The 21532-nt window shown below is 49.2% G+C and overlaps 1 protein-coding gene across 12 annotated transcripts in view; it reads left to right on the top strand.

Moving 5' to 3' along the window:
- SYT2 (synaptotagmin 2) overlaps positions 1-21532 on the top strand; it is a 188308-nt gene that overhangs the window by 120084 nt on the left and 46692 nt on the right. The gene's annotated exons all lie outside the window — the stretch shown is intronic.

Consider the following 21532-nt stretch of genomic DNA (forward strand, 5'->3'; position numbering starts at 1 on the left):
CCTGTCAACTTTATTCTGGTCTCTGAGAATGTCTTGAGCTGAATCCAACTCATGGTGTAATAATAATTCCACTGCTGTCAATGGAATTTGGCCCCTTAGTGTGACCTGAGAAACTGCCAGGTTCTTTTAATATTAACCTGATCCCGAAGAAGTGACATGTGATGTAGTAAGTTAACGTTTTATTGTAACTTTGCCTTAACAAAATGTTCCTTAAAAAGGCTGCGTGGGGGATTGGACCTCCTCTGGACCAGAGGGTAGCTCAGTACTGCACACTTGTATTTGCTGAGCCATAGTGTTCGTTCTCCACGTAATCTTCCAGCACAGATCAGTCTGACCAATAACACACACAGGCACAAGCCTGTATGTTACTAAGGAAGTTTTACCCAAGGAGTTCATTGTGGGTGTCACGGTTCAGGGCAACTGCACTTGTATTTCTCCCCCATAGTCCAGCCAGGGCACCCACTCTCATGCTCCTGGCTCCTTAGCCATCACTTCTCTTGGTGTAGAGGCCTGTGTCTCTCTCCCTCCCGACTGGGTTTTTCCAGGCCCTACAGTTCCCTGCCTACACTGTGTTATGCCCAACAAGTCAGGTGGCCTAAGCAGGCCAGCGTCTGTATTTTGCTTTCTCCCCAGAGGCTGTAAATAGCATAATGGCCTGCAGTTATAAGTTACCCCGGAGCTCTTTGTAAGCAAGCACATTTATTGTTAAGGTGAAAGCGTTACAGAGAAAATGTATTAAAAACATGTTCCTATGCACATGCTAAAAGCTAACCCGACGTCACTCATCGATCCTGTGGGGCCCCCCTTGGACAGAAGGTCCTGTCTGTTTGCTGGATCAGAAAGAAGGCACTAAGTTAGATGATTTATCCAAAAGTCCTTTTTTTGCCTGGTGGACTCTGGAGAATCCAGGTGGAACAAGTATATGCAGCCTCCCCAGGTGGTTATACCCCTCTGGAGTTGTTGCAATCTGAGTGAATTTGCCTCAACACCTCATAAAGTTCTTAGTTCCTGGTGGGCGTTGGTCACCCTCCCTCATGGAATTACATACAAGCCCTGACCCACAATGATACATAAACTTAATACAGTAAGATCTCCCAAATGTATTACTGGAATTTGCCGTATCAGTCACAACAAACAGTCCCCAGTCTATGAGCCCTACAAATCTTGGGTTGATTGAGGTTATCTCTGGCGATGCACTGTCAATATTTCTACAAAGATCTGCCTTTGCCCCCATGTACAGCAGCCTCCTGAAGTTCAGCGAATAGTGTGTGAGGGGTAACCAGTGGGGCCAAGTCAGCCCCTTTTCCTTGCTCACAGAATCACTCTGAGCCGATGCAGTTTCCTCGATTCACAGTCATTGGTTTTTCTCTTCCATGATGGTTTTTAAATCTGCGGACCAGTCGCCAATCTATGGACCAGCTGGCTTGATTAGGTGTAATCAGTTGGCCAAGTCACATGGTGGTGTTCCTGTCCCGTGCCTGGAGGAGCCTGCAAACACCTCAGATGTGAACATTTTTCATGGGTAACTCTGATGTTTGAAAAAGGACTCGCTTGCTTTAATGTTGGTGGACAGCAGGCTCAAAAAGGGTGGGATTGTAGCCAGAGGGCAGGTTTGTGGAGTGGAAGCCAGGAGACCAATGCTATAGTCACCGCTCTGGGGCGGACCTTGGACAAATCCTTTTTTCTTTGTTCTTCAGTTTCTTCCCTTATAAAATGGGGGCTAATGATATGGATACACACACCCTTTGTACAGTGCTTTCGCACTGATTGATGATAGGAGCTGAATAATGTCTCCTCCTCTCTGTGACCAAAGAGTGAACACACCAACAAGTATTTACGAGTAATGTTCACACCCTCTCCTGAAAACAGGATTGGGTATACTGGGAATGTAGCTCAGTGACTATCCCTGGGGAGACTTCCTTCTCTTGGAAACACTTGCATTTCAGCTGTGGGTTTATGGTCCTTGGGATAAGTTGTCTAGGAGTCGATTTAGCAGCAGCAAGAGTGGGGAGTCCCTTACTATCAGAGGCAGGAAAATCACCCAACTTGCTTCAATGTCTGGGAGTATTTATGCAGGATATTTATCCCAGGCTGACAGCTGCTCTTACAGCACACGTGCTTGTGCTTCCGGGCAGAGCATTAGAGTGTTACCAGTGATTGTTTTTTTTTTTTTTTTTGCCTGTTTATTTCCATGAGAGCTGGGTCTGAGCCACAAAGTCAGATCTAGGTCAAAGCTTTCTCTGATAGTGATCCAGGTGTTGGTTCCGGCCCATCTTGACTCTGCCTGATGCTGGCCGTTTGACAATGACCCTTTTATCTAGAGAGGTGGAATGAGTGCCAGGCAAGGCTACGGGATGTGAGTAAGGTGAATTCCTGCGGTATGCAGTGTAATGGCCCGAGTCGGGATGAGCTCAACTGCTCTTCGCTGGGAGACAATATGTAATTCCACAAGAATTCCACTGGCTCACCCTTTAATTAAAGGAGCATATTTAGAGTTAATGAAAGTGACAGTCCGCTCATGGTAGCGTGGGTGAGGGATTGTGCAGCCGGTGCTGTGAAATCTTCCCTCAGACAACTCTCCAATGACCCTTGCTCCCCACTGCTATCCCAGCCCTGGGGTCCTTGCACTCAGCTTTGCCAATGCCCTTCAAGCCTGACTCACCATCCCCCTGCTATTCTGGGGCTGGGCTCCCTACACGTAGCTCTGCTGGTGCCCCACAGTCCTGACCTGCAGCCCCTGGCTATTCCAGCCCTTTAAGGAGTGTCTGCAGGGGTTCATTGAAACCGAACCTTAATGTGATCCTTTTGAACATCGCTCATCATTACCAAAAGATGCAATGTGATTACAGGACTTGGGCAAGTGGGGCAACAGGCTTCCCTGGTCCATGTGATGCCTGGTTACTCCCGGTCAGTGTTAAAGGCACAACAGCAAACTATCCTGACATGTAGGAAAGCTAGGAAGCATAGTAAGAGCCACTAGGACAGCATCAGGAGGTCTTCAAAATCCTACAAAAAGTGGAAACATGGACCGATTACTAAGGATGAATACTAGGGTTGTCAAGCAATTAAAAAAATGAATCACGATTAATCACACGATTAATTGCGCTGTTAAACAATAAGAATACCATGTATTTCAATATTTTTGGATGTTTTCTACATTTTTCAAATATTGATTTCAATTACAACACAGACGACAAAGAGTATGGTGCTCACTTTGTATTTATTTTTGATTACAAATATTTGTACTGTCATAAACAAAAGAAATCGTATTTTTCAGTTCACCTCATACAAGTACTGTAGTGCAATTGCTTTATCATGAAAGTTGAACTTACAAATGTAGAATTATGTACAAAAAAACCTGCATTCAAAAATAAAATAAAGTAAAACTTTAGAGCCTACAAGTCCACTCAGTCCTACTTCTTGTTCAGCCAATTGCTCAGACAAACAAGTTTGTGTACATTTACGGGAAATAATGCTGCCCGCTTCTTGTTTACAGTGTCACCTGAAAGTGAGAACAGGCGTTCACATGGCACTGTCATAGCCGGCGCCGCAAGATATTTACATGCCAGATGCGCTAAAGATTCATATGTCCCTTCATGCTTCAACCACCATTCCAGAGGACGTGCTTCCATGCTGATGGCGGGTTCTGCTCGATAACGATCCAAAGCAGAGCGGACCAACACATGTTCATTTTTGTCATCTGGTCAGATGCCACCAGCAGAAGGTTGATTTTCTTTTTTGGTGGTTCTGGTTCTGTAGTTTCCGCATTGGAGTGTTGCTCTTTTAAGACTTCTGTAATCATGTTCCACACCTCGTCCCTCTCAGGTTTTGGAAGGCACTTCAGACTCTTAAACCTTGGGTCAAGTGATGTAGCTATTTTTAGAAATCTCACATTGGTACCTTCTTTGCGTTTTGTCAAATCTGCAGTGAAAGTGTTCTTAAAATGAACATGTGCTGGGTCATCATCTGAGACTGCTAGAACATGAGCTATCTGGCAGAATGCAGGTAAACAGAGCAGGAGACCTACTATTCTCCCCCAAGGAGTTCAGTCACAAATTTAATGAACGCATTATTTTTTTTAATGAGCATCATCAGCATGGAAGCATGGCCTCTGGAATGGTGGCCGAAGCATAAAGGGGCATACGAATGTTTAGCATATCTGGCATGTAAATACCCTGCAACACTGGCTACAAAAGAGCCATGAGAAAGCCTATTCTCACTTTCTGGTGACATTGTAAATAAGAAGAGGGCAGCATTATCTCCAGTAAATGTAAATAACCTTGTTTGTCTTAGCGAGTGGCTGAACAAGAAGTAGGACTGAGTGGACTTGTAAGCTCTAAAGTTTTACATTGTTTTATTTTTGAGGGCCGTTCTGTAACCAAAAAAAATCTAAATTTTTAAGTTACACTTTCACAATAAAGAGATTGCTCTACAGTCCTTGTATGAGATGAATTGAAAAATACTAGCTTTTTATCGTGTTTACAGTGCAAATATTTGTAATAAAAATAATATAAAGTGAGCACTGCCCACTTCGTATTTTGTGTTGTAATAGAAATCAATATATTTGAAAATGTAGAAAAACGTGCAAAAATATTTAATTTCAATTGGTATTCTATTGTTTAACAGTGCGATTAATCACGATTATTTTTTTTAATCGCAATTAATTTTTTTGAGTTAATCACGTGAGTTAACTGTGATTAATCGACAGCCCTAATGAATACAGAAGAATAGCATAAACAGGGGAGGACAAAATCAGAAAGGCCAAGGCACAAATTACACCTAGCAAGGGACGTAAAATGCAGTCAGAAGAGGTTCTGTAAATACATTAAGATCGAAAGACAAAGAGCAGTGTAGCTCACTACATAGCAGGGAAGGAGAGCTAATAATGGATGTCACAAAGAAGGTGGAGGTGTTTCATGCATATTTTGCTGCAGTCTTCATTTTATAGGTGAATTGGGACCTGATACTCAACACAATATTAACAACAAAGGGGAGGAAACAGAAGCCAGAATAGAGAGAGAACAAGTTTAAGAATATCTAGATAACTTTAGATATATTCAAGTCATCAGGGCCTGCCAAAACACATGATCTATGATGAAAGGTTAAAAAAAACTTGGGAACTTTAGTATTGATGAAAGATGACTGAGGGGGAACCTGGTAAGTCTTCCAATATGTTAAGGGCTGTTATAAAGAGGATGGAGATCAATTGTTCTCCATGTCCACTGAAGAAGGTAGGACACGAAATAATGGGCTTAATCTGCAGCAAGGGAGATTGAGGTTAGATATTAGGAAAAACTTTCTAACTCTAAGGATAGTTAAGCTCTGCAACAGGCTTCTGAGGAAGGTTGTGGAACCCCTGCTCACTAGAGGTTTTTAAGAACAGGTTGGCTAAACACCTGTCAGGAATGGTCTAGGCTTACTTGGTACTACTTCAGTGTGAGGGTAGGGAATGGTCTAGATGACCTCTCACGGTACCTTCTAGCCCTAAATTTCTATGATTTTAATATTCTAGGTTTGAAAATAAACACTTAAGCTCTAACTGAATTGCACCTCACATAATTAGCTCGTGGAACTCATTGGTACAAGATATTGGAGTTAAGAGCTTAGAAATATTTGGGGAAAAGTAGATCTTTGTATGGATAATGGGAACATCCAAGGAGGTAAGAATGGAAAGGATAAAATGTATGAAAGGTATAAACTCTCCTGTGTCAGGGCACGAGCCAAACTCTGACAGTCAGGAAGTAAGTCCTGCCCTGGGCTGGTTTCTCCATCCTTGTCCCCTGGGCCAGGGGCGGGTCTTGCACCTTCCTCTAAAGCAGTTGGTGCTGGGCACTCTCACAGCCAAGATATCAGGCTCGATGGGCCCCTAGTCTGATCTGGTTTGCCACTGCCTGTTATAACTGCTGCAGAGAAGTAAGTCAGGGTGCCCATAGAGACAACTGTGTATTCCAGCTGTTGATATAGGGGTGTTTGTGATGGAATGGCTACCATGACGAGCACGCTGTGCTCTAGCCCTCTGTCTCCCGAGGGCTCCACCCCTCTATCCCACGCTCCTCACCATGCTGTCTCAGCTCCTTATGGGCTCTAAAAAGGAGCCTCCCGGTTTTGCGGCTGGCTCCCAGAGGCTCGGAGCATTGCTTCTGCTGCGGCTAGTGCTAGGGGGTATGTACTCTTGGGACCAAAGGTCTCTCCGGGTGTAGCATGTGCCTACGGCAGCTGGTGAGGTGAGGTCTGGGCAGCACAGGGGTTATGCGTCCCTGTGCTCCTGTGGCTCTGTAGCGTGCGGCTGACCCTGCCGCGTGCGCGCGCCTAAGGGTATGTCTGCACTGCATTTGGAGGGGTGATGGCAGCTACTCCTATGCTGCTCCGGGACCGGAGCTAGCATGGTTAAAGTTACCTAGGGATCTCGACCTGTGCTGCAATCCCACCTCTCGACGGCAGCGTCGGCCTACCCCCTGGGAGCCCCTTCTTCAGCTCAAGTGGGTACTGACTTGTGCTTTTCGTTCCTTGCTGGGGTTGTTATGTCCCTGCCTTGAACAACAAACCATCAACCGCAACACCCGCCATTCTGTGGACCCTTCTATGACGGGTTGGATCACAGAAACCCTGTTGGGGCTGCCAATTGATGTGCAAGAATACTTCTGCCCCTGCTTTCCCTGTCAGCTTGGGACTCCAGAACCCTGCCTGGCTGTGCCAGACACACTTGCCGGCCACAAACACAGACCCCAGTCTGAAACACATCCCACAAACTGCAGGCTTAATTGAAAGCAGCTTAAGAAGGGTTCATGTCTTTAACACTCAGATGCCCAACTCCCAATGGGGTCCAAAACCCAAATAAATCCGTTTTACACTGTATAAAGCTTATACAGGGTAAACTCATAAATTGTTCACCCTCTATAACACGGATAGAGAGATATGCACAGCTGTTTGCCCTCCCTCCCCTCCCCAGGTATTAATACATACTCTGGGTTAAATAATAAGTAAAAAGTGATTTTATTAAATACAGAAAGTAGGATTTAAGTGGTTCCAAGTAGTAACAGACAGAACAAAGTGAATTAAAATAAAATAAAACACTCAAGTCTAAGCCTAATACAGTAATAAAACTGAATACAGATAAAATCTCACCCTCAGAGATGTTTCAATAAGTTTCTTTCACAGACTGGACACCTTCCTAGTCTGGGCACAATCCTTTCCCTTGGTACAGCCCTTGTTCCAGCTGAGGTGGTAGCGAAGGGATTTCTCATAACTGCAGCCTCCTTTGTTCTGTTCCACCCCCTTGTAGGGCTTTGGAACAAGGCAGGAATCTTTTGTCTCTCTGGGTCCCAACTCCTGCTTCTCAATGGAAAAACACCAGGTTTAAGATGTATTCCAGTACCAGGTAACATGGTCACATGTCCTGTGAGACCCCAAGCCTTCATTCCTCCCAGCCTGGCTCACAGGAAGGCCTGCCTGCAAACAGAGCCATCCACAGTCAATTGTCCTGGCTGATGGGAGCCATCAAGATTCCCAACCACCATTAATGGCCCACACTTTGCATAATTACAATAGGCCCTCAGAGTTATATTTTATATTTCTAGCTTCAGATACAAGAGTGATACATTTATACAAATAGGATGACCACACTCAGTAGATTATAAGCTTTGTAATGATACCTTACAGAAGCCCGTTTGCATAAAGCATATTCCAGTTACATTTATATTCATACTCATTAGCATATATTCATAAAATCATATAGAATGCAATGTCACACCTTCATCACCCCCTGAACTGCCTGACCCCCGAGCTCCATCCAGTCTCTCCTTCCCTTGAAATCCCAGCTCGTCTCCAGAGGAGATGAATGAATCCTTGGCAGCGTTTCTAAAGCTGAGAAGTAATTACCTTGCTCAAGCATAACACTGCGGGAAATGGCATTCTCTCTCCCCCTCCAGCGTGCCCGGGGAAGCAGTGCCAGGGAGGACTCCATTGATCTTCCTGCGGTGGAGCTGCTGACTTGACACACAGCTTAGTTCTCCACTCCGATCGTGCGTGCTGACAACTGGGCCAGACGGATGATGAACGCTCATTGCCATGTGCAATTTTATCCCCTTACTGTAAATGCTAATATGCCCGCCCAGCGCAATGAATTATCCCTTTCATGGCTGGCAAGCCAGTTAGCTCCTTTTGATGGCTCCAAAGCGACCAAATAAACAAACATCAGCCAATTTGCTACAGCTGGGAACAAAGAGAGAGACAATGCAGCTCAGAATAGTGTCCCCCCTCAATTCCATCCCCCTGCCTTCAGGGGGAGGGATAGCTCAGTGGTTTGAGCATTGGCCTGCTAAACCCAGGGTTGTGAGTTCAATTCTTGAGGGGGCCATTTGGGATCTGGGGCAAAAATTGGGGATTGGCCCTGCTTTGAGCAGGGGGTTGGACTAGATAACCTTTTGAGGTCCCTTCCAACCCTGATAGTCTATGATTCTATGAATCCTTTGGAGACAGGAGCCCTTGGCACTGACCTTTAACATCCAAGCTCCCAACCATATGCTAAGGGGGAGATTGCAGGACTGCTGTCCTAGGTGTGAGGTTTTGGAAGTCCTAGGAGATGTGAGGAAGTCCTGGCCTTGTGGTTAAGACTCTGACCTGGGGCTCATGAGTTCCTTGGTTCAATTCCGGGCTCACTGTGTGGTCTTGGCGACACACTTATTCTGTGCCTCCATTTCCCCACTATCAAAGGGGGTGATACTAGTGCCTCCTCTTCTCTTGTCTGTATGTTCGTTGGGGTGAGGGACTGTCTGTGCCTGGCACAATGGGGCACTGATCTCAGTGAGATACTACAGGGATAAGAATGGTAAGAGAGACCTGGAGGTAGAGAAAGTCACTGGGACGTTCTAGCAGAAGAGCCAATCGCACTACAGGTCTCATAGGCCCTGGGTGAGAGTTAGGGAAAGGACGTATCTTGGCTAAACCTGGCTCCGCTCTGCCTGTGCACCCTTTGGAAGTCACTGGGGTTGTACAGCTGTCAGTGAGAGGAGGAATTGGATCCTAAATGAATTATAGCATGGAGCTCTGCGGGAGTGTGGGAGAGTCTCCCTAAGGGAGGGCTGGAAGCCCCATTACTTGGGACCAGACAAGCCATGAGGGATCAAGTGTCCGGGACGACCCTGCACAGAGCTCTGCGCAGGGGGAGGATGCTCTAGATAGGGCCTAAGAGGTGTCTTCACTCTGAATTCCTATGAAGAGTTCTGAACTGGAAACCTGTGTGTCCCCTGCTCCAACCAACAGGCCCTGGACTGTGGGGAGGAGAACTGGGGAAACGGGCACTTGTTAACTCCACGGAGGCCAGGTGAGAGAATGCACTGAAACTTTTCCCCAGTACAGTGGGCTGGGGCCCCCTAGCAAAGACATCTGCATCCCCAAATACAGATCTGGGGTTGTCCCTCCATTCTGTTTTGCCATGCCCAGTTAGAGTCTCCTAGGGTCAGTCAGACTCCTGTCACCTCATCCCAGGCTCCCTCGAGCATCATGAGTTTGCAAGTCCAGGTCTAACAGGAATCTTATCATGTTCCCATTTGGGAGAGACCCAGGATTTACCAGCCTGAATCACACCTGGGATGGCAGAGACCCATCTAGCCCAGTATCCTAGCTCTCACATGGCCAGGACCAGTTGCTACAGAAACCCTTTGTGGACAGTTATGGAATAATATGCCCATGGGGAAAGTTTCTTCCTAACCCCATCTGTCAGTGATTGGCTTCTACTCCCTTATAAAAACATTGCTAGACCCTTTCTTATGTCATTGGGGGTGTTCTATATTCTCTTTACCCATACTCATCCTCTTCTGCCATCACTGGTATCTTGTGGCAATGAGTCCCGCAGGCTGATATGCTGTACATGAAAATATTTCCTTTTATCGGTTGTATATAAATTGCCTTTCAGTTTCATTGGCGGTCTCATGGCTGTTGTCTTATAAGGGTAAATAGAAGCCCCTCCATTTAGCTTTGTTAGACCATTTGTTATTTTACATACTTGGGCACTCTTATTTACGTCCCCTCTAAATCCACTGTGACATGAGGAATAACCAGAACCTAGCCCCTAGATTATTGATCCCAGCATATCATATTGCAGGATAACAAAACCAGAACAGTTATGTACAGATGTGACAGCTTAATAACCCACCCAGCCAGCCCACTCACTGACATGCATGAACCACAGACTCAGCCATTAGAGACTTGACTTCTGTTAGGATGTATTTGGACTCCAGCTTTGACAGCACAGGCTGTTCTACTGAGCAAAGAAAGAAACATGCTGTCAGGATGAGCTGGGGAGGAAGGGCACATTCTCCACTCACAGCAAGAAGGTGTGTATGGCTAATGCATGCTAAGGAGAGACAGGAGACTTGAGTTCTGTTCCTGCCTTTGGCAAGTCTTATACCTCAGTTTCCCCAACAGGGAAATGGGCCAGAATGTGAACCTTAAAAAAATCATCTTTGGCGAGATTCCTGGGTGGAAAGTGGAAGGAATTATTACTGAGGCAAAGGAGGAGTTGGGAACTTGCATCTTTTTCTTTCAATGAAAAATGTCTGTTGAGATTTTGGAAGCGGCTTCAGTCAGCTCGATCAGGACGGCAGTTTCCTTCCTGAGCATGGGCCCACGATGGTTCTCGGGCCAGCTGTAACCTCCCAGGCACCGCTGACTGCTGGCGATTTCCACCTGGGCAACCTAGCCAGGAGTCCCGCAGAGCGGGTGGGGATTGCTGCATCTGCCAGCATCTCTCCCGCTGCTCCTGCGTCGGCTCCGTCATGGGAATGGCACTGGCTCTGGCGACCCGAGTCAGAGAGGACTGGCTCAGCCGCTCTTGCTCGAGGGCTGCTCCAGGAACCTGGCAGGATGGAAGTGCTGCCGTGAGAGCTGGCTTAGTGACTCAGCACTTTTCTTGTGCGTCTTTCCTCTCCAGCTCCGCCGCAGTATTAACTCTCCGCTCGCCCTGTGCACACAGCTCGAGGGCCGCCTTGCCGGCCTTCAGCCAGCAAAGGAGGGGGACTGCCAGCATCCCCAGGGGGCAGTGCTGGGAAATGCAGGGTTTGAAATTGGAGTTACTTTTCCATGGAACTCAAAAGTGGGTCGGTGTCATTATCCTCATTGTACAGATGGGGAAACAGAGGCATGAAGCAGGGAAGTGACTTGCCCAGCCAGTCAGTGGAAGAGCCAGGCATAGAATGTGGGTCTCCTGGGTTCCAGTCCAGTGCTCTGCCCACAGCTATAGATTCAACCTGGAGTGATATTTAAAGCAAGCTTTCTATAAAATCAGTCACCGCTAGTTGTTTTCCACATTTCTCTTTCTATTCTCTGCCTTTCCTTCAGTTTTTTAAAGGGTTCTAATTATTCTTGTTTCCATTTAACCTTTTCAGGGCAGGGGCCACGTCTTCCTTTGTGTTTATGCAGCACCTCAGGGTGCTGCTGGAGTGCACTTATCTACATATACATTTGGTCTCAGGGGGAATTTTGAAGTGAACAGAGTGATTTTTTACTCTGAAGTGCATGCAGGCCTCAGTTCTGTGACCATGCTCCGTTGCAACAGCTTGTCTTGCACTGTGTACACCCAAAGGCCAGCAAACCCTCTCTTCCCCCCTCCCCCAGTCTAGTACAGTGCAACTACCCTGAATCTAGCTCTGTGACCTCTGTCAGTGGGACCTTTTTCCTACAAACTGTCTCGCCAAATGCTTCCCAGAGTCAAGTAATAAGAGCAGGGGGAGAGCAGGATCCAGAGGCAGCAGAGGAAAGGTGCCTTTTCAGAGGAGACTTGAAATGGGGGATTGAAAGGGTGGGTGAAGCAGAGTCAGTTGCAGAGGAGAAGATTCTTGCACCTTTTGCAGCCAGAAAGGACGAAGGAATGACAAGGGATGGTGGCACAGAGGGTCCATGGAGTCACCTGGAACAAGGCTTTGCAGACCTGGAGGATGATTTATTTTAACTGGGTCCTGGACTGCATGAGGAACCAGTGGAAGTGTCTGGGACCGGAGGAGAAACTCATTGATTCACAGACCCCCTCCTGCGTCATTGACACAGGCTGTTGGCTCTTTTCTTTCGAACTCCGTTTGCAGCGTGCTCTGGGAAGCTGGGGCCTGTTTGTCTCTTCCTGCGGCTTTTGTGCTAAACATCTGGGAATCTCCGCTCCTGGTTCCTGCAATGGGAACTCAGCCCCGCTCCGGGAACAGGGATGGGGACGCTGAGGCAGTGGGACCAGCTGACAGAGTGAGAACCAATGTCTGGGGTTGTTTCGGGGGGTGGGGACATTGGATTCTTTTTGTGTGTGTAGGGGGGAGAAGATATCAAATAAAATCCTTTAAAAAAAAAAAAAAAGCCTAATTGGCAAAGTTCAAACCAGCCCTGGACATTCGGCTCCACAGCCTGGGCCCTGAGAGCGAGGCCAGTTAATGGAGGCCAGGGTTTGGATCCCCTCTGGGCCCGCTCTGAGCCTTTGCGGACACCATCTGTCCTGGAAAACGTCTGTCTCTGAGCAAAGCACAGACTCTTGTTGCGACTCGGCATGGACAGAGGACGAACATAAGAACGGCCCTGCTGGGTCAGACCAAAGGTCTGTCTAGCCCAGTGTCCTGTGTTCCGACAGTGGCCGATGCCAGGTGCCCCAGAGGGAGCGAACAGAACAAATCATCAAGGAAGCTGCAGCCCCATTCACGGCCTCGCAAAGCACTTCCCGATTCATAGCTTTTAAGGCCAGAAGGGACTGTCCCGACCTGCTCCGTGGGCCCCAAGAGCTTTATCCAGACTCCAGCATCCAGCCGTCACTCCTGGCTGAGCTGGAGCGTAGCTGTTACAAAAAGACACCCGCTCCTGATTTAAAGCCTGGCACGTTTCGCACGCTCTTCACTAGATGCTGCACGAGGGAGCTGCGGTGCGGGGTGCTAACCTGTGACCTGTCCACCCGATCAGTAACATGCATCACTTTATGTGGCGCTGCAGGGCAGGGGACTGAACCCAGGACCAGCTGGGGAAGACAATTAAACAGCAGGATAAATCGCACGGAGCTGAGGGCCAAACTGGACTGCTCCTCCGACCCTGGCCCCCCAGTGGGGAGAGTGGAAGGATCCGGCAGCTCCAGTCCTTGCACCAGCCACCACTACAGCCCCTGTGCCTCCCAGAGCACGCGGCTCCTGGCTAATGATGGCGGGAATGGTGGCGAATGAAGGGCCATGGATCTGTCCCGAAAGGGAGCACTCATTTGCATCCCCTTAAGTCAAGTAGCAACAGGCCCACTCCCCCTGTGGGATGGGGAGCTCAGGGGGCTGGAGCTTACGACGTGATGGTGGAACAAAGCAGCCGAGAAGATGGAAGTGCCTTCCCCCAAGGCCCCTTTTTCCTTCCAGGGCAGAGCAGCATTCCTGGCTCCTCTCCCACAGAGAGACTGTTACCAGCTTGGAGGGGTGGGACCGTGGCTCTTTCAGTGCCGGACTGCAGGAGGAGAGCAGAGTCAAGGACATGAAGGGAGAAGGAAGAGAGGGATCCTCACCTGTGTTTGTGAGCTACCTGCCGCTTCATGCTGGGGTTTGGCAGGCCACCCTGTACCCGCCTCTGCTATGTTGGTCCCAGAGGCCCTGGTGCAATCAAAGAGCTTTGATTCTCATGACAAGCTTCAAAGAACATTGTGATGCGTGCCGAACCACACTGCTGGGTGCTGTCCCAGACCATGGGGCCAGGAGGGCTGCCTGTTAACAGCCAGACAAGGGGCCTGTTGGGCGAGATCGTGGCCACAGCCATGCAGGACCTCAATGTCCCCTCTCACCAGGGATGGGATCTCAGTCAGGTTTGGAGTGTGGCCAGGACAGGGAGGGTGGAGAGTCCAGCCCTGCAAACTTGATAGATCCCCAGGGATTCCCCATCACTGGAGGCTGTGCACCTCCCCGGTGCTCTGGGGTTCTGCTGCCCTCTGGATCTCAGCGGTGGCTCGGTGGAGAAGTTAATGCAGCTTGGCAAGCTGGGACTAAGATCTTGTGTCTCACACCAGCACTTACGCTGTCCCAGTGCCTCTTCCTGGAGGAGCGGTGACCAAGCACTGGGAGCCCCCCCAGCTCCGCCCCTCGCGAGCTGAGGGTGGGGTCTCTCTGAGACACATTCACCATGAAGATGCTTTCAATCCTCTCTGCAGGCTTTGACCCAACTGCTAGGGGGTTAGACCTGAGGCTGTGAGGAATCGGGAACATGATTTGTTTCTGTTTGCAAACTGGCGTTTGATTTTGGCAGGCGGTTTCTGGGTGTCCGACTCCAAACCCCGGGGGCCCTGATCTGCGGAAGTGCTGAGCGCCCATGACTACAGTGGATGTCAGTGGGAGCTGTAAGTGCTCAGCACCTCTGAAAGTTTGGGCCCCAACTTGGGTTCCCAAACAATGGAAGAGCACACAGCATTGAGAGTGTTGAGTGCAATCAAAGTTCCATCAGAGGCAGTGTGGTCTAGTGGTTAGGCACGGGGCTGGGAATGGGAGAAGTGGGGGGTGGGCTTCCCCTGCTGGCAATGGGGACTAGGCTGGCGCTGTTCTTGTGATCATACTGCTTTGAGAGAATGAAAGTGGCATAGATTTCAAGGAAGAAAGTCTGGCATCTGGCTGAGGAGAGGAGAGCTAGGGTGGGGGGTCCCAGCCAGGGGTAGGGGGCATTTGGAGGGATGGATCATAACTCCAAACCTGCAATGGGATGCTGTCACTCCAAGACACCGTGCCAGGCAGGTATCAGCAGAGCAGTGAGGTGGTAACACGAAAGCCTCTGGCCGTGGCGGAGTTCGTGCTAAGGGAAGTCTCTGTGCTCCAGTGAAGGAAGGGTGAGTCACCAGAAGGATGAATCACCAGGGGAGCTCAAGGCAAGGTTAGAGAGACCCTGGGCGGGGTGGGGGGGTGTTCTCTTTCTTCTGCAGCACGGGTCGTTTGCAGGTTTAAACTAGTGTCAATGGTGGATTCTCTGTAACGTAGTCTTTAAATCATGATTTGAGGACTTCACTTACTCAGCCAGAGGCTAGGGGGTCTATTACAGAAGCGGGTAGGTGAGGTTCTGTGGCCTGCGATGTGCAGGAGATCAGACTAGATGATCCTAATGGTCCCTTGTGGCCTTCAAGTCTATGAGACACATCAGCAACAGTCTAGAGCCATGGCTGACTCAGGAGAGGCCGGGCTGGCCCCTGCTAGCCCGAGGATCCAGGGTCCCAGAGGGCCAGCGGGTCTCCTCAGCCAGGCCCATTTCCATATCACGTTCTCTAGTGAATTCAGTGCTGGCCACCAGCCTTGAAGGTGGTTGCTCCCCCAATGTAGCCAGTGGTTCCAGCAGGACAGGCTCCCCCACGGCTCTGGCAGGACTGGCTGTGCAGGCGACGGGGGGCTGGGTGGATGCAGTCCTTGGCCTGCCAGTGGTGGGCGACACTTGGACCCATCACGAGGGTGGCCATCGGGGCGTGGCCTGGGGAACCCAGTTCCCAATGGTCTGGGAGGGAGAAGTTGACACCAGAGACTCCCCTGTCCCCTGAGAGCCCCCAGGGCTTCTCCGCAGGCGCGGTCTTGTCCTGTGGCTGCGTGGGGTCTGCACAAGTGTGTCATTCAGCTGTGAAGCACCAAGGCAGCGATGCCATCGTACCTCAGGCATCTCCTTCCCTGCCAGAGAGCTGTGCTTCTCAGGGCTGGAGAGGCTCTAGGGTCTGTAAGAACGTCTGGGAGCGGGAGTTGCAAAAGCATTTGGCAGTGGCCTAACCGCTCCCAGCAGCAGGAAAGACGGCTAGCCTGAGACTCTGGTGCTGCTGTGTTCAACGCTGCTGTGCACCAGCCTCTCTGTGTGACCTTGAGAAGGTCACTTAGGCCTGGTCTGCCCTTAAAAAGCTGTACCAGGATCACTCTTTTGGTTAGAGGTCTGATTTTTTTTTCTGACGGAGTTATGACAGTACAAGCCCTAGCATGGATACAGTGATACTAGCAGAAGGTGCTTTGTACCAGTACAGACACTTCTTTATGCAAGTATAGCTGCATCCACACTAAGAGGAGTCATCCCACTTTAACTACAGTGCCCTGGTTAAAGCAGCAAAATTTCTAAGTGTAGCCTAGGTCTCAGTCTCTTTGGGCCTCAAAGAGGATTTTTATACCTCTCTTTGCACTGAGCCAGTTCCCGAGGACATAAAGCTGGCAGAGGTTCTCAGGATAAGGAATGAGGATGGATGGCGCGGCCGAGAAGGGGACACGCAAAAGTCCTCTGTGCATGATGAGCCGCCTTCTCTCTTGTTTCAGTGAAATCATGCACCCAAGGAGCGTGAAACTGCTCTGCCAAGAATCTACCACATCTCTGCCCCTCACGATCTGAATTCAGTCCAGGAGTACTGGGACGTCACACTCCTCTGGCTTTCGAGGCAAATGCTGGTGGGACTTTTGCACAGGATTAGCTCCCGCATGTCTGATGTGGGCTTTATCTTTTTGTTATGCCTCTTGCACCCCTGGCACAAGGCAGGAATTGCCTTGCTCTGGGGGAATTGGGAACTAAGAAACAGCATTTTCTGTAATAGCTTATTAGCCCCATGTCCTGGGCAAACTGCAGTTTAGCAATCCCAAGTGGTCAAAAATCATGTCATGCCCCCCAAAATCACAACAGATTAATTAAAAGTATTATGAGATTTAAAATATAATACATTTGGGGTTTGTCTTTTCTTGCCTACTGGGATCAGAGCTTTTAGGGGTCATGTTTTCCAGATTTTTTTCATAACCAGGCAGGCTAGGAAATTATTATTTTATTTTTTAAATGAAAGATGAGCTCCTCCCATAATCCTCTGACTCCAGGGGTTGGGGCTTTAAAATACCCCTCCTGCCAATCACAGAACTGGCAATAAAATCACACGAGCTGGTAGCAATGAAATTGCGGCTTTAACCATTGCCAGACCTTGCGCCTAGGTGCATTCCTTGTCTAGTTACCCTTTGCTCACTCCATACAAATGCTCTGTACTCAAATTCCAGACTTGTTGGAAGAGGCTTTAGATGTTCCCAGAGCGCAGGCTGGAGCTGTGGGGGGGTCCCAGAGCCCAGGCTCCAGCCTGAGCCTGAATGTCTGTATAGCAATTTTTAGCTTTGCAAGCCCAAGTCACCTGACCCAGGCAAGCCATAGCCGTGCTGTGGGTTTTTAATTCCAGTGTAGATGTACACTAAGAGTGTGTCTGCACCTCAATTAAACAGCCCCTTGGCCCAAACCTGAGCCTGCTGGCATGGACTAGCCACTGGTGTCTAATTGCAGTGTAGACAGACCCAGAGTGGCTTAAAGTCTTGCTGGGTCTCTACATCAGATTTTAAGGAAGAGATTTACAGGTGACTCCTAAAGCTGGGGGTCACAATGCAGGGGTAGACTTTGGACTGTAACTTTGTCCTCTAAGGTTCTAGTGCAAAGTTTCAATATGGTTTAGTTAGTTTCAATGTTGTGAAAGATGCCGATGCTTGTGAATGGCATGGAGCAAATACAAGACAACAGGAAAACTCATGGAGCTTGCGAAGGCACCTGGTCCTAGGCACTACAGCCATACAAATAATAATATGTGAGACATTTTAAGGACCACATTTCTATTGGGCCTCTCTAATTACACCTCTGAGATTTGTGTTTTAATAAAAAAAGAGAAACTTAACATTTCTGATTTTTAAAATCTCACAATTTTTAAGCAAACCTCATGATTTTGGGGTCCTGACACATGACTGTGGAACGCTTGGCAATACTGGTGGTTGTACGTGCAAAATGCAGACTGCAGATGCCATACCCCCAGACACAGCTGAAGAGACCTCCCTTCAAATATGTCCTGAATGTGTAATAGACTCTTGATAGTTCAGTGTTTGCCTGCGTCTCCTTTCACTTTTGATTTCTAGTTAGTGTCACTTCCTGTTTCTATGACACTTGCCCAGAAATCCATCTTCCCAGGTGGTTCAAGGAATCCGCACCTACCTGATGCAGCTTTGGACTTTATCAGCAACCCCTTTTACAGAGCGATCCTGATACCCTGTGCCCAACCGGCATGGATCCCAAACACACTCCAGTGCTTAAAATGCATCATTAACCAGACAGTCATGCCGCCACTTAGCCAGAAACATGCTTCTCTTTTAGTGGCCCCAGAACTCACCAGTGCAGAGAAATGTGCCTAGACCGTATGAGTTACAGCAGCGGACACCCAGTGTTATGGAGCAGGCCGTTATCTTTTTTCTGTGCGGATAAAGCTGAACCTGCCAGTGCTATAGCAATAATCAATCCCAGAGGCAAGCTGGGGAGCTGCCTGGTGCTGTCGCTCTCAGAGAAGGCCCAGAGGGCCACAGGGAGATGGCACTCTTCTGTCGATCCGCTCCCTTTGAATCGTTCCTTCCACGCTACGTTTTTGCCCAATGACTTGTGCGTTGCTTTGTGGGGATGAGCAGAGGTGGGAGAGTTTGGCTGTTTAGCCTTGCCTGTTTTTATGCATTTATTTATTAACTCTTTTATTGAGGGAGGAAGATTTTTTGCTGCAGTGGTACAGAGCCCATTGGCCAGCAGCGTTTGGTAGTTAGCAGCTAGACAAAGCTTTGCAGCTCCCCAGAGACATATCTACGTGCATCCTGGGCAAAAATATCCAAGCACAAAATAACCCAGCTGTGGAGTGATGAGAAACGAGGCTAAGAGCAGCAGTGAGCTATGGGCCTGATCTTGTGAACTCCTGCACAGGGCTGAGTGCCCTTGAAAGTCTTGGGAGGGTGTGGGGAGGGGTGCTCAGGACTGGGCCCAGCCGCAAGCAGATGACTTGCTTGCCACGCGTTTCTCAGAGTGACGTGCAGGAAGAGCAGCGGTAGGCCATGAAGCAGCCCAGACGGCCCAGTCACTGCCCTAGGGGAGCTGGGCTTAGTCAAGGGCAATGCTGAAGGGATATTGCATGCTGGTGCTGAAATGCCTCACCACTCGAGAGGGCATTGGGCTTAGGGACCAGCCAGCTCTTTCGGTTTAATTCCAAAGCGTCTCAGGGTCCGTCTACACTGCAGTTGCATTTTCCACGCATGTTCCTCTGCTGTGCCCCCTTCCCCAGGCAGAGTCACTTGCTGTGCCAATTTCAGTCCAAACACAGAGCTCCCAGAAGACTCACGATAGGCTCACTTCAGGTGCCTCCTAGCCCCGTCCTGAGCCCTGCTCCGGACGATGTCGGACTAACTACATCGCTCAGGAGCGTGGAAAATCCACACCCCTGAGCGCCGCAGACCGGACTCCTGGTGCAGACAGCGCTATGCCAGCGGCCAGGCTGCTTCTGTTGACGCAGCGGCGAGAGGCGGATCAGCGGCCCCGCCAGGAGAGCTCGCTGCCGGCGACATCGGCGCGTCTGCGTGTAAGTGCTAAAGCGGCACAGCTGTGCCAATGCCGGATTGTAAGTGCAGACCTGCCCACAGGGTCTGCAAGCTTGGAAGAACCTGGGAACGTGATGAGTTGTTCAAAGCAGGGGCTTATAATGGAGGTCAAGGAGTGAGTCTGGCCTCCCCATCTCTGCCTGGCCTGAGGCCCAGGCGGGGTAGCCGAGGGAAGCCCCCCCCTGCAGCAGAGGACGTGCTGCTCTTAGACATGACCCTACAGCCCTGTACTCACGTGTCTTGTCTCTGCACATGGGCAGGCAGAGGAACCACTTGCAGCAGCCAGGATCAGTCATGTGAGGACGGCAGGATCAGGCCCGTTCAGGCAGCGAGGCCGTCAGTCCAGCATGCTTCCTTCAGCAGAAATTCCCTAACAACACCCTAGCACCCTGTTTGAACGCAGAATTAGATGCAAAACCGAGACCTCTGACCGAGAATTCTCTGTCGGGTCTCTGAAATGGAGATTTTTTTCCCCCCTCTATTCTCAGCACTGACTCATTTAGTTCTTTTCTAATCTGCTCTACTCTTGTGCAGCGGTATGTTGATATTGCACGGTTTGGAAGAGCTCCTTTCACAGTGGAGAATTAGCTTGGCCTGAAACCCTGAATGATAAAACCCCTCTTCGCTTTCCCTTTCTTCCCTATTATTTGATTTCAGCTTGTGCCCCATGCTGGTGTATTGATTGGAACTTCTGCAGAATAAATGCAGCAGCAGCAGAAATAAAAAAGGCCCCAGAGAAGAATCTTCTGAGACAGTTTTTAAAATAGTTACAGTATCTGCAACCTCATCAAGTGTCTCTGGGCAACCCACTGCACACACCATTAATTGGCATTCTCCTGCTGCTTTCAGCCACCGTCCAGAGGCCCTTTGAGATGTGTCTGCGGCATCGATTACGCACAAGCTGAGCCCAGATTACTGCTAGCTTCTTCACAGAGGGCACCGTGCTCCTTCTTGCCTCTGGAGGAGATGAGACTGGGGGGCAGCAGGTGACTTTTATTAAGAGGGATTAAGTGGCTGGGAAAGTCAAAATGTAGCTGATTGGCCAACGGAGCCCCATGCGGCACCACTGAGTTTCATCAGCCCAGGGGCTGCAAGCATTCCTGTCTGGTGTAGACGTCACCACCATCTACTGCAATGGGCTGTGCTTTGAGCTTCCACAAAGGGGCACAACAGGCTGCCTACCTTTCAGGTGTGTTAGATTGGTGAGAGAGCATAACCCCCATGCACTGGCTCCGCTTTCCCCTCTGCTTGCAGTTCAAGGTGGTGCATATTCTTACAGCCCCAAGTGGGACCCTCTTATCCCACCAGGAGGGGTTGCTCAGAACAATCTCTTCCCCAGGGCTGGATGCCTGGGCAGTTGCATTCCATACTCAGCGGAGGGCCCTCAGCTCTAAGATCTGTTCCCCTTTGCCATCCATCAGGACCTGTCCACCCCTAGGATACATGTGTTGAATACGGCTTTCTGTTGATGTGGGTCAAGAACTGGGTCGGTCTTGTTGATGGGAGGTGGAGCGGAGGGCGTGGAGTGGTCTGTCTTCTGGAAATAGAGACTGATACACTCACCTCAATTAGAGACTATCTATATATTGGTCCAGCGGGAATGCAATTCGAATGATTAAACAAACAAAATGGGGCAAAGAGGAGATTGCAAGTCCCCATTGCTGTGCTCCCAGCTGTTCAGAGAAGAGGGGTTACCCATCACAGGCTAGCCCCCAATATGCAGGGCTCCATCTTGAACTGAGCACACACAAGCAATTCCCAAGCCCTTTTCAGCTTCCCAAGCTCAGACCTCAGTGCCCCCACAAAACTGTGAGGAGCTGATGTCGGAAGCTACACAGAGGAAGCCATTGGTAGCTCACCAAAAGTTTTATGAGGCCCTCCAAAACCCAGGAACTATGCTTTATCTTCTGGAGTGCCATCTACTGGCACCTTATCTATGAACTGTTTACCTACATACACAATAGAGCACTCTTGTAACAAAAAACAGTGTGCTGAAAAGCATTCCTGTTACTGGCATGGAAATCAATGCGCCAAGCTTCCTACTTTGCCTATTTGTATTTTCCTGTCTGTTTTCTCGAGGAATGAGCTGAGAAAAGCACTTGATCATTGAACCTCACTAATAAATACGTTCTAGGCAGCGCGTTTGCTTTGGAAGTGCAATTTGGTGTGTCACCAGTGCCCAC

This window comes from Lepidochelys kempii, chromosome 21 (genome assembly GCF_965140265.1).
Source record: "Lepidochelys kempii isolate rLepKem1 chromosome 21, rLepKem1.hap2, whole genome shotgun sequence".
In the NCBI taxonomy this organism is placed as follows: Eukaryota; Metazoa; Chordata; order Testudines; family Cheloniidae; genus Lepidochelys; species Lepidochelys kempii.